The sequence below is a fragment of the Gracilinanus agilis genome, chromosome 1, assembly GCF_016433145.1.
Source record: "Gracilinanus agilis isolate LMUSP501 chromosome 1, AgileGrace, whole genome shotgun sequence".
Taxonomy (NCBI): Eukaryota; Metazoa; Chordata; class Mammalia; order Didelphimorphia; family Didelphidae; genus Gracilinanus; species Gracilinanus agilis.
This window is the reverse complement of record NC_058130.1, coordinates 294984947-294997262: the sequence shown is the minus strand read 5'-3', so window position 1 is coordinate 294997262 and position 12316 is coordinate 294984947. Positions and strand designations below refer to the sequence as shown.

General features: G+C 34.3%; 1 protein-coding gene across 1 annotated transcript in view; it reads right to left on the bottom strand.

Annotated features, from left to right (window-relative positions):
- FBXL17 (F-box and leucine rich repeat protein 17) overlaps positions 1-12316 on the bottom strand; it is a 577026-nt gene that overhangs the window by 487844 nt on the left and 76866 nt on the right. The window lies entirely within an intron of this gene.

The following is a 12316-nucleotide window of genomic DNA, read 5'->3' as shown; positions in this document are numbered from 1 at the left end:
AATGCTATTTTTCTGAGGGCATAGCTAATGTTAAACTAGTATGTCAGAAAGCCTTCAGAATAAGTTATTAGCCATGTAAAATTTATAGATGAAAAACAAATAAAATTATATATTTTATTTTAACAGTTTTTCTCCCTAACAAAATTGAAAATTTTCTTCTTAAAATCTAAAATGTGTCATGTACTCATTTGTTTAACATCTTATACACTGCAGGTTGATTACACCTTTTAATGCTTATGTTGTTTCAAGTTTTAAAAAGTAATAGTTACAGTAGTTATAAAAATGCACTAAATTTAAAGCTTAAATAGTTTATGCATAATTAAAGAACAAATTATGCAAAGACTTTCAAAGCTCTCTTAAAAATCACAAATTATACTAAACAAGAAAACACATACAAACTTGATAAGAAAGGGTACCATGTACATTTCTATGAATACTATATTTTCATTCCTAAGTCACCAAGTCTGGGAAAGAACTGTATTAAACTTTTCAAAACAATGTCCATTTGAGAGAAAGAAAAAAACCAAAAAATGTTCACTTCTCACTGAAATTTACTAAGTGACCACTGACTTTTGATCCACTAAAATATATGTAACCTGCTGTTTAATAGTTTTAATCAAGTCTTCAACCCTCTCATTCTTAAAGTATTTCCAACAAATCAGACCACATTTTATATGTTGAGTTCAATATCAGAACAACTGCAGACTAAAATATTATATGTTTGGCTTTCAAGTTTTCTTCTCAAATCATATGAAAGTTAAGTAGTAATGAATGCTAAGCACTATGTTAGGTAATTTGGTCATAAATGACTAAGAGAAAGCAATTAATGGGTGAATGGGAATCAGAGATCATAAACATCTTTTAGGATAATTTGACATATTTAAAATGTGAGTGGCTGGGATCAATGATATAAAAGAGAAAAATAAATCCAAAAATATTTCTCTTGAATATAAAATATTTGCATTATTGTAGCCTATAACTTAAATCCTAAAATAAACCAATTGTGCCCATTTGTAGCCTGTATACTCTAAACAAATGGTATCCATTAAAGCAGTATGTCATTGTGCCACAAATGTATATCTTATTTATTATTACTTGATAATTTTTAGAAGGTCACTTCCTCTAAATTTCTAAATTCCCACCGAAATTAATTTTTGTCCAACTATTAAACAAAATTATAGATTATTCCAAATTCTATAGCACAAGTCTAACTACAAGTTATATGACATCTGGAAATTTCTGCTCCTTTCTACAAGTCAACATGACAGCATAAAAGTTTGCCATCTAATGGTGGGTTTGTTGTATACTTGTGATTTGCAGCCTCTTAAGTTCTTTTTTGACTATCATTGCCACCCAACCTCCACACACACAAAATAGTTTTTGAAAGCAGATTATATACCACTTGGAAGCTTTGTCATAAGTTTACAAATATAATGAGAGCATCACAATATGAATTGGGGTAAGTAGTAGGCACTTCCCTAGTCTTTATATATTAAAATTCAAATGACTGGTAAAGAAAGGTCAAGAAGAATATAATAAATGTCAAAAAAAATCCAAAGCAGAAAAAAAATGAAAAGGAAAACATTTCATATTATAAACAATGGGGAGGGGGGAGTTCTGTTTACATCAACCAAATTAAATTCATACTTTTGATAACTGTTTACATTTAGAAACTGTTGCCATATCACATATATACAAATAAATGAATGTTTTAATCATTGCCTATTGATTAAACTGTGATTGTCCCAGTTATCAAAAGGATATTCATGCTACTTGTTATTTTAGCATCATTGGTAGTTTTAACTCCATTAGCATTTCCTAACTACATATGGCTTTTAGATCTTTTTTAAAAAACTATAAGTATTTCAATAATCTTAGTGCACTATAATGTAATTAGCATAAGGATTACTAGGGCTACTGAAACAAAAGAATGTATGATGTAATTCAGTAAGTTACTTTGGCATACTCATACTTCTAGGTTCAAAAAAATTCATTTCCAGACCTAATCAGTCTCAATTTTGTTTAAGAATTTAAGAATATCGCAAGGACTGTCTAACTCCAATTATATCAAACAACAGGCAAGAAACAATAACAATAACAAAAAAAAAAACCTGAGCTCAGCTAATTTAATAATTTACGGGTTTAAATGTTCAAGATAAAAATGTAAAGCATTTACTTTTATGAAATATAATAATTATAAAATTAAAAATCCTACAGAATCTGGTCCTAATATTTTATAAAGAATGCCAATATAAGCAATTATTAAGTTTCTAATTCTAATACATATTGATGATAAGAAATGTGTATCTTCTTACAAATATAATAAAAGTAGTAGTAAAAGTTTTTATATCAGAAAAATATATCCAGTAGAGATCATCAAGAATATCTGAATTACTTAATTCTTAATTTTAAACATGACCTTTCATTCCAATTGTATACAACTATTTCATTCTTAATTTCTAAAAAAATGCATGTTTTATATTTAATTTATAGTGGCAACATGCCTTTTCTTAATCTAGCCAAAAGAACTAGATCAGTTAGTAATGAAAATATCATTTCTTGAAATTTAGGGCTTTAATTATCTAAATGTGTAATATAAAACAAAACAAAACAAAACAAAAACTACAGACAAAATTGTTTCTTAGGGATTAGAAATAATCTATTGGCCTTTATGTGTACATAATGTCAGGACATTTCTTTTTCAAATATATATTTGTAAATCAGTAACCTTAGGTACCTGTTTTCTCAGCCATAAATGTACTTTTAACTTATACAATATAACACTTAAAATATGCCAATGACATTTAGAACTGAAGGGTACTTTAATCCACTTAATCCACCTTCTACTTAAAACATTTTTAAAATTTTCCATTTAGTATTGTACTCCTACCTTTGGTTTAGGTTCTCTTCTTACCATTTCCTATTTTGCTCTTCTTTGTTTTTATCATTTCATATTTCATTCTCTCTTTTAGCTGGCAGCATATGAAGCCGGAGTGGCCAGTGTAGCCAGATCAGAGAAAGTGAAACAATTATTACCATTTAAAAAAAAAAGAATGAAAGAAAGAAAGAAACCAGTTATCTGGAAAAGGATGAGGGGGGCCCACCAGACAAGCCTGTCCAATAAAACTCAGACTCAAATCAAGTGATTATAACTTCTGATGCATACACATAGAGCTCTTGGAAAGCATCCAAATTTTTTTTTCTTTTTCTTAGTTTCTTTTCTATCTACAAAGGAGATATAGAGAATTCAAGTAAAATAAAATAATTCAATTATTGTGAATATTCAGTAAGAAAATATTTTAAATGAATCATTTAAAATACAAGTACAAATAAAAAATTTCATGCTTTTAAATGTTTCATTTTTAAAAAATATTAAGCCCAAGGAAAATTCACATATTTTCCCCAATTTTAATTACCATTTATTCTAAGTCACAAATGCTGTATTCTATTAGCTAAAGTAATTCTGAATATCTTTTATGCATGAGTTGTTCAAACACATTGTCATACTTGCTATTTTCACCAAACAGGATTATTACATACATTGACATTTTCAAGATGATAACTGTAATTTCCATTAAAGGGTGTGTGAATATCATAAAAAAGCATGTCTGAAAGCACTGTCTGTATTCAGACCCTGGTAGGTGCTATATAAAGTAAATAACCCAAGAATTACCTCTAGAAGTGGTACCATACTTGAAAATAACATAAAATATATCCTTTAATCAAAGTCACTTTAATATTACATAACGAAAAAGTATGTCCTAATTTTTTTACCTACAATTGACTATAGCATACCTCCATCTACTACAGTGGCTTAAAATCCACTGGAACATACAATACACACAAATATAACCCCCTCCTGAATATATTCCCAGAAAGACACTTAATAGGGAAAATGCCAAAACAATACTTATTCTTCTTAGAAGATCAAAAAAGAGAAATCCCTTACACAAAGCTGTGCTCAATTTATTAAATCATGGACAATGTTCCTTCAATAATTTGCTCATAAAAAGATGTTTTTTAGCTTTTAACTACTAATGAACCTTGGTAGTGTTTACAATTTTATAACACTGATTCTATGTAAACACAAATGCTCTGAAGTGATCCTACTTATTCTGAGTATTACATAAAAGCAGAGACAAGATCTATTATTTCATGAAGTCACCATCTTCTCTGTAACTTAAGAATCTGAAAGAGGTTCTAAGAAGCAGCAAAGGTTAAGTGACTTTTCCAGGTCATACAGCCTTGTATGGACTTGTATGGACTTGAATCCTGGTCTTCTTGGCTTCAAGCCAAGCCTCTAAACCATACCACTTCACTGAATGCTGCATGCCCAGGTTTAAGTCTGCATCATTACCTAAAGACTTATACTTCTCTCATCATCTTAAGTTATTGCTCATGAAAGCATTTTTTGTTCTAGGGTTACTTGATGTCATCCAAATTAATTCAATAACTGCCTTCCTCATTCTAATGGAATGAAAGCTCTTTAAAGAAAAAAGTTACTTTCACTTTTGTCTTTGTTTCGCTAATTCCTAACTCATGTCCAAATAGAGTAGTATTGTAAAAAAATAAAAGCAATGTCTATGCAGTTACTTATACTTTCTGAATAATTAATAAGCAAAGGGATATGGGGCACAGTATTCTAAAAACTTACAGTTAGTGATTTTTGTCTAAGTGTCAAATACGAGCAACCAAGTGTAATCCTTGCTCTCAAGAAATTTATATTCTAAAAGGAAGAATCAATACTTACAGGAGTGCTGGACATGGAGAGAAAGAAATAATAGTACCTGCCCAGGGGCAAAGTGGCAAGCAAAGAGAAGGAAGAGAAGACAAGAAGTAGAAGAGAGAGTAGAATAATCAATCAAATCAAGACTAGTGTCCTTCCTAAAAGATCAGTCCCTACCAAGAAGGGAGTTACCAGTTGAAAAATGAGAGCCTTAGGACAGAAGTTTCCTAGGGTGGTAATACAGCATGTGGAGTCAGGAGAGAGTTCAGTCTAGAGTGGGGTAGAAATAGAAAAAGGATTCCTTCTCATTCTCTGTTCATCAAATTTGGACTGAGGCAAAAGAAATCAAAATTTTCTATTCAGCACCTATTCTATTCAACTCCTATTCTATTACTATGCATAGTCCTTAAGAAACAATGAAATGATAAGCAAATACACATAACTCCATCAATTTGAAAGATGAAATCAATGAGAGAATGAAAGCATGAAGACCAAGCAAGAAGCTTTTTAAGTGAAACAGCCTATGGTAAACAGTTCTAGAACAAAGTGAAGAGAAATCATTTTTGTAACCAAACTCTTTGATCTTTCCTAATACAGTTGTGGATACCACTATCTTCCTAGGCACCCAGACTCACTCTAAATGTCATTCTCAATTCTTCACTTATACTCGCTCCATATGTTCAATCCATTGCCAAGTCTTAACATTTCTAATATTAGATTTCTCATATATGACCCCTTTTCTCCTGTGGTATAGTTAAGGCCCACGTAACTTCACACCTAGACTACTGAAATGGTCTCCCTTCCTAAAGTCTCTCTCCCTCCAAGTCCTCCTCCACTGAACTAACACTCCTCTCTTTCTCTCTCTCTCTCTCTCTCCCCCTCTTCCTCCTCCTCCTCCCTCCCTCCCTTTCTCTCTTCCCCCTCCCTCTCTCTCCACACTCAAAAAATGTCAGTGGCTCCCTATTACCTATAGCAGTGATTGTGAACCTATGGCACAGGTGCCAAAGATGGTACACAGAGTTCTCTCTGTAAGCATGCACCTGCCCTCCTCACCTCCCATCCCAACCAGTTTGTTACTAGAAAGGAAGAAGGACTCCAGCAGAACTGCTCCCCTTCTCCTCTCCATCATGCCTGACATTTTGGAAGCACACAGGGATTAAGGTGGACGGCTCATAGGCAGCAGAGCTGGAGGGGAGCAGAATAATGGGGCTACTCCCTTCCCCTCACTACATTCTCTGAGGACATTCCTCATTTCACCCACTTCTCCAAGCAGCCCAATGGGAACACTTCCTCCCTCCCCTGTGTGAGGTAAGGGTGGGGTGCAGAGCACACATGGCACCACCTGGTGTGGGGAGGGGCACAGCATGTGCTGGGGGGGGGAGTACTCAATGGGGGGAAGGGGACCAGTACTCCATCTCTTAAAGGTTCACCATCACTGACCAATAGGATCAAATATAGATCAAATATTTGGCTTTTAAAGCCCTTTATAATCTGGCCCCTTTCTACAGTCTTCTATAATCTCTACAATCCAGGGAGAATTACCATCTTGCTCCTCCTTCCATAGCACAATCCATTTCCAAATTCCCACTCTGGACTCTTTTGCTGGCTGTCCTCTAGACCTAGAATGCTTCCCCCCTCCTTATCACTGCCTTCCTTCAGGACTCAGCTTAAATCCCAATTCCTGCAAGAGGCCTTTCTCTGACTCCTTCAATGCTAGTGAGATAACCCTCCAATTTGCATCGTATAATAAGGGTACCCGTATCCACAAGGGATATATTCTAAGGCCTATCATGGATGACAGAAACCCCAGATATAAGTGTACGCCTGCATTTGGAGGAAATCGCATGGTTTTTGTGTACATATAGGAAAAAAAGTGTGTCCCTCATATATATATGGAGGAATACATATTTCTTTGTGTATATATTTTTCCTGTATTCTATTATGTGTATATATATTCTTATATAGAAAGTGATTATAAGAAATATTTTGATAAAAAGCCAAAATGGCTCAGGCGCAGTATAATCATGAAGTAGTCTAATAAATATGTATATGCTTTCTCTCTCCCCACTTCTGTCCCTTTGCTCAATGTTCTGGAGCTTCCCAGCAACCCCCATTAACCCAAATGTCCTCCCCAAAAAACTTTAAAAAGTGAAAGAATAAAAAAATGAAAACAAAAGTAGAGGAGATCACAGGTTAAGGAGCAGAACATGGGAAGGGGCAAATCTTCAGAGTCAATAACTAAAACAGGGGTAGACCTCAGGATTGATCATGGATCATGGATAACTGAAACCTAGGAAAGTGAAACCAAGGATAATGGGGCCTAACTAACTAATTTTATACATATATGTATGTATATGTATGTATATTTATATGTGTATGTGTATATATAATTTAAGTGTTTATATGATGTCCCTCTAGAATGTGAACTCCTTGAAAGTAACAAGTGTTTCTCCACTACTTAGTTAAGAGTCTGGCACAATATAAGTACATAATGAATTTCTTTTGCTCAACTATGCATATCTGTTATAAAGACTTTATTTTTTCCCAGCAACTGGAATAATTAATTGAAAACATAAAATAAAATTTGCATTTAAAAAAACTTTTAATCATTTGCTCCATTGGCAGATTATCTACTAAAGATTCATTTTCCAATAGAAAACATACTTTTGCGCTTCCTTTTACTTTTCACAAACTACTAATACTTTCCAAGTGTAAAAGAACCTCTTTCCTTCATATGCCTCAACTGTACCTCCTTTAATACTCCATTCCAAATGCATCTAGTCCTCTCACTGAACACTCTGGAACTCAAGGTTAATAAATAATATAATGCCTGTCAATTTAGACATTTCCTTCTCTTGCTCCTTCCATCTTCTGGTACTGAAACCTGGCTCTTCTTGGAAGACTGCATTCCTAGTGATCCTTTCTAGCACTGGAAAGACCTACACTTTAGGAAAAGTCACTTTTGACAGTGAGTGGAGACTAGAGAGGTGATAGATTTGGTGCAGGAACATCAATCAACAGGCTACTGCAAGTCTAGGCATAAAGTGATGAGGACATTCTCCTGGGTGGTAACAGTATCACAGTAGAGAATGAAGACTATGGAGAGATGTTACAAAGATACAACTTGACAGGCCTAGGAAACAGACTGGCTATAGAGGGTGAGAGTAGGAAGTTAAGGATGACATTTAGGTTGTTGCAAGTACTAGGATAGTGGTGTCCTTAAAAGTAATAGGAAAATTATAAAAAAGTAAGGTTTAAAGAGAGAAAATGAGGTCAGCTTTTGGATGAGTTTAAAAGGCCTACATAACATTTAACTGAAATGCCCATTAGATGACTGGGGACAGGAGACTGGAGGTCAGCAGAGAGATTAGGGCTAGATTTGTAGATTTAAGAATCATTGGCATTGATATAATAATTGAATAAATCAGACTAACACTACAGGACATTCTCTAATAATGAATTGTTGGACAGTTTCCTCTCTCATCAATCTTTTTATTCAATGAATAGGGTGTCTGGCTTCAGACTTCCTCTCCCCCTTGATTCCTACTCTCATATTATAGAACTTCAATATAACCAAAGTTCCCTCAAAAACTTTAACCTTGCAGTTCCAAAATAGATTGAATTATATGATCTACACTTTTCCACTCCACGTCGAGTTTAGGCATAGATGACCACACTGGTTACTGCTATTTCAAGCACAATTTATTCCACTTTAATCATGAAGATACTAAAATTCCTTTATTCACTCATAATCACCTACAATCCCATATCATCCCTATGTCCTAATTTAATCTTTGCTCTTAGTGTGACTTACAATCCTCTCCTTCACTTGTATTTTCCCAGGTCATAAAACTCACTCAGGTGACACACACACTGCTCTCATCCTAATCTTGATCTCTTGGTTGAAAGTTTAACTCCATACTATCCTCTAATCTCAAATCCCTGACACCTTTGTCCTATCCTACTGTTATATCTTAACCAAACACCATTACAATCTTGAATGACTCCCAATGTTTGCCTCCTTCACTCCTACTCACACGCTGCCAAATAAAACTGGAGGAAATCCAAAATGATGTTGACTGAATTCACTGCAATTGTTATATAATCTCTCTATTCTTCCCCTAATTTATTCACTTATAGTACTAGTTCCAGAACTTCTCTCCTCAAGCCTCTTGAGGCTATAAATTGCACAGAAGGTACCTACATGTAATGGTAGAGGGAGTTTCCTTTGCCAAAAGTGGCCTATATGCAATTTGAAATTATTCCCAAAGGGCTTTAAAAGACTGCCTGCCCTTTGATCCAGCCATAACACTGCTGGGTTTGTACCCTAAAGAGATAATAAGGAAAAATACATGTACAAAAATATTTACTGCTGCACTCTTTGTGGTGGCAAAAAATTGGAAAATGAGGGGATGCCCATCAATTGGGGAATGGCTGAACAAATTGTGTGTGCGTTTTAAAATGTTCTAAGTCCTGGGAGACTACATCTCCCAGGGCTCCCTACCACAACTTCCTCAGATACCTCCCGCTTGCTTTGTGGGAGATGTCTGAGGAAGTTATAAAAGAGAGAGACGCTGATGTTTGGCGCCTTTTCCCCAGACTGAGGAGAGCCTTTTCCACTGGAGAGCCTTGGTGATCTACCTACTAGCTTCTCCAGACCTTTTCCCTTTCCTAACCTACATAAACCCAGCTTATTTTATCCCTAAAATGTGACCTGATTTTATTGAGATCCTAAGGGCTCTGGTCAATTTCCCCACCAGGGCTGGGGACTGGTTACCCTGGCTACCTACCTTCCCTTCCGGCTTCTTTCTGTACCTTTCTTTTCCCTGACCTTCTCCCATCCTCATCCTTCCTCCTCCCTTTTCCACTCAACATCTGATGGTGATGGAATATTATTGTGCTGAAAGGAATAATGAACTGGAGCAATTCCATGTAAACTGGAACAACCTCCAGGAATTGATGCAGAGCGAAAGGAACAGAACCAGAACACTGTACACAGAGACTGATACACTGTGGCATAATCTACTAGTAGCAATGCAATGATCCAGGACAATTCTGAGGGACTTACAAGAAAGAACACTATCCAAATCCAGAGAAAGAACTGTGGGAGTAGAAACACAGAAGAAAAACAACTGCTTGATCACATGGTTCAATGGGGATATAATTGGGAATATAAACTCCAAATGATCATTCTATTGTAAATATTAATAATATGGAAATAGGTCTTGATGAATGATACATGTAAAACCCAGTGGAATTGCTCATTGGCTACCGGAGGGGGGAATGAGGAGAGGGAAAGAACGTGAATCATGTAATCATGGGAAAATATTCTAATTAAATAAATAAATTAAAATAAAGGACAAGTGGCCTATATGAATGAAATAATTGGTCAATTCCTATCTCAAATAACTCACTAGAATACAAGTTCCCTGAGTTCAGAAACCAGTTTTCCTTTTTTCTTTATATCCCTAGCATGACTCATGGCATACAGCAAGTTCTTAATAAATGAATTTTGGTTCATTTCAGTTATTTATAGACCTTCAGAGGAAAGAGCTACAAAAATAAAGAGTAACTCAAATCATAACATAATAAAGAGAAGCTTTTATAGAGGTTCATTGGTAGGTTTTAAGAAATCTGAGCACTTTAAAAACTAAAAGAGATAAGCATGTAAGAAAGATACTAGGGGAAAAAAGGATAATTAGAAAAGTAAGATCCTATATCAGTTAGGAAGAATATGTTCAAAGTACAGTTGGAGGTTTCAGGAAACGAGCTCTTCCTCTGAGACAGAAAAAAACAAACAAATAAATAAATAAGGGGATATGTATATATATTTTTTAAATAAATATGTCCAGTGTTACAATAAAGATAAAAGGTACATTTTTAGTCTTTATTTTTCTCTAAAAAGCAGAAAAGGGAATAACAAAGGGAAGAAAATTAGATACATGCAAATAGAAGAGAAACGCTAGAATAAATTCTGTGAGGAATAAATAAAAAATAAAATGAGTAAAAAAAGAAGTCAAAGACAGCACAAATTTGTGAATGGGATAAGTCTATGAAATTATGAATAGTTAACACATATAAATACTTTAAAGTTTATTCCAAAAGCCCAGAAACCATGTTGATTTATAACACCCTGTCTTACAAATTAAATAAATTTATTTGATCCCCCTAATATAAGTTAAATGTTATCATTACTCTTGTTTTACAGATGAGAAAAGCAAAGTCTGAAAGGAATTAAATGACTTTCTAGGGTTCATGCAACTAGTATGTGAGCCAAGATTCAAATTCAGGTCTTCCTGACTCCAAGTCAAGTACTCTTATCAATTCTACCACCTTCTTGCAACCATCTCTTCCTCAAGTAGCATTGGGTCAATAACAAACAAGATGAGGCAAGGGGGATCAAACTAAGATTCAGTATTGATATGGCAGGCTCAGTGATGAATCAGGGATATGAAAGATTCTGGAGTATTAGAAAAAACAACATGAGAAAGAGAAGCTATTTTATAAATTATATTTAATTTATTATATTATTAAGGTTAGACTAAGAAAATATGTGCTTTCTTCTATAATTCAGTGGTTTCAAGATCAAAGCTCTGGTCTTTTCTTTCCATTGGCTAAATAAAAACAAAACAGAATTGGAATCCCAGTAGAGAATAGCTACCAACCTCATACTCAAAAATAGACAAAATGATTGTCAGTATATTTACTTATGTGATTTTATCTTTTTCAGACCTAATATTGTTATGCTAAAACAAGGACAAAGGATCAGGGTACAAATTCAGCCTGAGTCTTGATCCACCACCACTTTGGGCTTGATGCTAGGAAAATGCTTTAAGTGGAAAATTACAATTTAAAAATCAATATGGAAAAATGTCAGTTTAAAAGCAAGCATATTGAAAATCACAAAATAATTTGCAATATAATTAAGAAACAGTATTTGGATCTTTTTCCTTTCAAGTTTGGTGCTTAAAATCGCTTTGACCTACAAGAAAAACCAAGCAGCAGTTATATGGCCAACTCAGTGTTGAATTCCAATGTCAACAGGAACCATTACTTAGTTTTTTTCCTTTAATAAAATTAACAGTCTGCCATCAGCTAAGCATTGACCTTAACAATCCAAGAGAGAAAGAAGATGAGATAGAAAATAAGAAAGAAAAGCAACTGGGTCTATGAAAGGTATTTATCAAGTGCTTACTATGTGCCAGGTATTGTGCTAGATACTGAGGATCAGAATCTGAGGAGAAAGGGATAATCCTTGTCCTAAGGAGATTATAATTGGTTGTTGTTTTTTTAAACATAGATTGTATTGTGATAGGACCACAACATATTTACAGATAAACCATCACAGGATATAGATAGACAGATAGACAGACAGACAGACAGACAGACAGATAGATAGATGGATAGATAGATAGATGATTTGGGAGAGAAGTAGTACTAACAAATAAAAGAATGAGGAATATTCTCAAAAATATTCTCAAAAAGGCCCTTGTATGCGACTAGATAGTTCAAGATAGAGAAGTATGCTCATTGTCATGATGGGAAATAGATTGTGCAAAGGAATAGAATATCATCTGCAGAAAATTGAAT